This window comes from Pituophis catenifer, unplaced genomic scaffold, assembly GCF_029215685.1.
Source record: "Pituophis catenifer annectens isolate HBS135680 unplaced genomic scaffold, rPitCat1.0.hap2 SCAF_14, whole genome shotgun sequence".
NCBI lineage: Eukaryota > Metazoa > Chordata > Lepidosauria > Squamata > Colubridae > Pituophis > Pituophis catenifer.
The window spans coordinates 8,534,983-8,539,851 of NW_027256894.1; the positions used below are offsets into that span (position 1 = coordinate 8,534,983).

General features: G+C 44.8%; 1 pseudogene; it reads right to left on the minus strand.

Moving 5' to 3' along the window:
- Positions 1-2,200: 2,200 nt before the first annotated feature.
- On the minus strand, positions 2,201-3,073 carry LOC139324079 (F-actin-capping protein subunit alpha-1 pseudogene; annotated as a pseudogene).
- Between the last annotated feature and the right edge of the window lie 1,796 nt (positions 3,074-4,869).

Here is a 4,869-nt window from a genome sequence, read left to right on the forward strand (position 1 = left end):
TTGGTGTGTCTTATACTCCGGCGTGTCTTATAGTCCAAAAAATACGGTAGCTTATCTTGATGTTAGCAGCTCACTGTCGGTTTCAGTTTTTCCAATGCACGAATGAGCACCAGAATGCGGTACTGTTTGGAAGCAGGGTGGAAGTCAGCTCACCAACTGTCTTTGGGACTGATCTTCTCTAGAAGATGGCAGGTTGGGAAATATCTCAAGACCAGTCTTGTCAAGAGAATGGGACAAAAGGGATATTGATTGCTACTTGGATGGGATTCCATACAAGTTGTGTGTTCCATTGCGAACATCTGTAATAACACCCTGAATAACCAGCAGATGTTTTTCTTTTACGTAATGCGGGGCTGTCTCTCTCTCTGACTTCCTGCTAACTTCTGACATCCTCATTATCTCCTGCTGGCAAAGGCTGAAAGAGGCCCCCTGCTACTCCCTGGATGCTCTCCAAATTGCCAGACACCTCAACCACTTCTTTGTTGCTGGTGCCGTGTAAACACTTAACCGTGAGAGGGAAACGCGCTGGGGCGGCTTTTTCAATATTTGCAAAGGGCATCTCCCCCCCCCCCATTATAAGAATTATACAGACATGTTGCTAGGAATTGTGGAATTCCTGTTATATATGGAATGCTTGAAATGGGACAAGAAAGAGTGTGTCTTCCTTCCTTCCTTCCTTCCTTCCTTCCTTCCTTCCTTCCTTCCTTCCTTCCTCCCTCCCTCCCTCCCTCCCTCCCTCCCTCCCTCTCTTCCTTCCCTCCTCCCTCCTTTCCTTCCATCCCTCCCTCCCTGCTTCCCTCCCTTTCTCTGAATGGGGATGCACCTTCTGAAAATATATGCATCTGTGAAAACACATGTACCGGGATGGGTTCTACTTACCTTTATTACCGGTTTGCATCGTGCCCACGCGCGCGCTCTTCTGCGCATGCGCAGATGGCCTATGATGACGTCCGGGTCAGTGGGCGGAGCCTCCTGTCGGTTTTACTACCGGTTCTTGCAAACTAGTCCGAACCGGGGGGGGCAACCCACCACTGATGTTTACACATAAGAAGCCAACTGTGATCTCCTAACCACTTTACCCCTGTTTTTCTACCGTTAATACTGCAAGAGTATTGGTATGAGTAACCTGTGGCCCCCACACCTTCATAGCAATTAAATATGTATGTATCCATGTATCAGTGGATAGCAGGTATAGATTTTAGTTTGGGCAGGCAATGAAGCCACACATGTGCAGACGGCACAGGTAATGTAGGAGCCTGAGTGGCGCAGCAGACTAATGCTACTGTTAAAGGTAGTATTTAGCTTCCAGCTGCCTGCGATTACTGTGAGTTCAATTCTCACCAGGCTCAAGGTTGACTCAGCCTTCCATCCTTTCTAAGGTGGGTAAAATGAGGACCCGGTTTGTGGGGGCAATAAGCTGACTTTGTATAAATTATACAAAAGTATGAAGGCTATTGCTTAACGCATTGTAAACCACCCTGAGTCTCCGGAGAAGGGCGGCATATAAATTAAAATTTAAAAAACAAAAAGCAAAAAAGTATGTCCATACATTTACTGAAGGTCCTGTTCCATTTCCAGGCATTTAAATGTAGCTTTAGGAAAAATGAATAAAATCATGACTTCCACAAGCTTCGCTCTGCTTTTTTTCCCCCCTTTCCCTCTTGTATCACTACAGCAGGGGTCTCCAACCCCCAGGCCATAGTCCACTACCAGGCCGTTTCCAATTCGGAACTGGGCCACACAAGCAGTGTGCTGGTGTGCACAGATGTGTGAACAGCTGAACTTGTGCGAGTGGTGGGTCGGTACGTGTACACATGCACACGCAGCTCAAGTCACACAACTCAAGCTGCATGTGCGTGCAGACACGCCTGGCCAACGTTCATGCAAGTCGAACTGCGTGCACGCGAGCACCAGGTCGTCACTCATGCAACCCGGTTCCCCCACTCTCCCCCCGACAGCCAGGCCGCCAAATCACAATGATTGGGGACCGCTGCTCTACAGGATACACTAGCTTTGCATTTCTTCTTCCAAATCTTCCTATCCAGAGGTAGACATGCATCTTCCACTTTATTACACTGCTTATTTTATTGGCTCCTTTACTTGATACATCCATCGATGGAAGTATCCTCGATACAAGTTTCCTCCAACTTTTCTGCTTTTCTTCTCCCGTTTCTCTGGCCGCACAGAAGCAGGACTTCCACTAGAACGCACGAGCTTCTACTGTCTTCACGGTCACCATTTTTTCCCAATCAAGGCTGGTGTGAGTGATGGGCAGCTGTCTCCGAAAATACTTTATGTAGCTGCTGTTCATGTGGTCATACTCTTCCATTATTTTACTCTGGATCTCGTTTTCCATTTTTTCCACCAGCTTGGCAAAGTCCTTTGCCGTCTGGGCTTCATCGGTGACCAGCAGTGTCTCCTCAGCTTCCTTGACTGCTGTCAGGTGTATGTTGCCATCTTCAAAGTAGTGTGCCTGGATCGTGATGACCCCGATCACCTGCGTGGATGTAGAGGCAGGAGCTAGAGCAAATGTCCATTCCGATTTCCACAAGCCATTCCAGAAGGCAGAAGGTTTGTATCGGTGGCTTTCAATGCAAGCCACAAAAATCTTCCGCATAGCTGTGTCCTTGACGAAGACACTACAAAGCCCATCAGGATAGTGGTTGTCAACATAAAATTTCAGGGCCTCATGGAGGGCTCTCCTCCATAGTTCTCCTTTCTTGTCCTCTTCAGGATGAGCCTGGAAGTCATTTGGTATTTTCCTCAAGTGGTCATACCTGAAGGAGACCTGGTTCTGTGGATCCAGAAAGTTGTTCTCTTCCAGCTCATTGTGGCGAGTCAAGAGGACCTCGCATTTCTTGGTTCGGAGTGGTGTGAAATGGTCCTTGTTGTACACGGCACAGAGACTGGGTGCTTCTTCACACATCATATGATCATCTTCTACCAGCATGCGTAAGTCACTGAAGGCCTCATTAAATTCTCCAGGTGGGATTTGTTTCAAGAGTCTATGCACTACATGGGCTTTCTCTGTCTTGATTTGGGGATGGTCTACAGACAGTAGCTTTGTAGACATCTTGGCCTAGTTTGCAAAGGATGGATCTTGGAATTGTGAACACAGTTGACCTACAGATGAAAAGGACCCAAAGCATTAACGTAATATTAGCAAGAAGAGTAGGTTTTGATTTTATTCTGAGAGCTCATTAAATCAAGAAAACTTGATTGTTCAGGTCATCCCCTTTCAGAAGACTGAATTAATAGAGATATGTTGGTGTGATTTAGCTCTACAACCATCTCTATCTCCCCTAGAATGGGCTAATCTGATAGGATAGGATAGGATAGGATAGGATAGGATAGGATAGGATAGGATAGGATAGGATAGGATAGGATAGGATAGGATAGGATAGGATAGGATAAGGCTAGGCTAGGCTAGGCTAGGCTAGGCTAGAATAGAATAGAATAGAATAGAATAGAATAGAATAGAATAGAATAGAATAGAATAGAATAGAATAGAATAGAATAGAATAGAATAGAATTCTTTATTGGCCAAGTGGGATTGGACATGCAAGGAATTTGTCTTTGGTGCATATGCTCTCAGTGTACATAAAAAGAAAAGATACATTCATAAAGCATCATAAGATACAACACTTAATGATAGTCATAGGGTACAAATAAGCTATCAGGAAACAATCAATATCCATATAAATCATAAGGATAAAAGCAACAAAGTTACAGTCATGCAGTCATAAGTGGGAAGAGATGGGTGATAGGATAGGATAGGATAGCATAGGATAGGACAGGACAGGACAGGACAGGACAGGACAGGACAGGACAGAACAGAACAGAACAGAATAGGATAGAAAATAGAGTTGGAAGGGACCTTGGAGGTCTTCTAGTCCAACCCTCTGCTTAGGCAGGAAACCCTAAGGACTATTTAAAGGACAGTTTGTGTATTTCAGAAGAGACTGGACAGCCATTTGTCTGGAATGATGTAAGGATCTTTTGCTTGAGCAGGAGGTTGGACTAGAAGACCTCCAAGGTCCCTTCTGACTCTGTTACTCTGAAATCTGAAAATCCTTTTAATCTGAATCACAATATTATAAGAAAGCAGAGATGGCAGGTGAAAAAAGCTTGGAGCACCCCGGAAGGTTGGAGGCAACTGTATGCATCTCTTGGTGTCCACAAGGATCCCTTCTTTACTTATTTACTTCTCCAAAAAAACAAATGTTAAAGCTATGTGTTGCTAGACAAAGCATGAACTACTTGTCTAAGAATGCTTCTGGGCTGTGATGAAGACCCCAGAGGCAGCCTTAGAAGATAGAAATGGTATAGATGGCCTCAAGGGAGTGTTTACTTTAAAAGCATGCCTTCCTGCAAGAAAAACCAATTAACTGCAAGTTATAGAAACACAGGTTATCCTGGGAAGCCGGAGGAGAGAAGTTCTGCAAGTTCTCCTCCTTACAGATGGTTCACTGGTAGTTGGCCATTCAAACCAAGGTAGCCATTTTGTGAGAGTGCCCACAACAAGCTTCAAAATTTCAACAGTGTCCATCAAATGGTAGGAACAGTGTTATTATTACTCCGATGTTGTACGAGGTGAAACCTCCACTTGGTCTTTTGGATTGAGTGGATTCTGAAAAGGGCTTAAATTTAGGTTGACACCAGCTTCATAAGTCATGAGGAATGAAGCCATCCTATTCCACTCTGGGTCTCCATTCAGGTATTTTTCAAGATTCCTTAGTTCTTCCTCTTCTTACCTAACCTTTTCTAGCAAAGAGAAGAACTAGGGGAGACATGATAGCAGTGTTCCAATATTTGTGTGGGGCTGCCACAAAGATGAGGGAATCAAACTATTTTCCAAAACACCAGAAG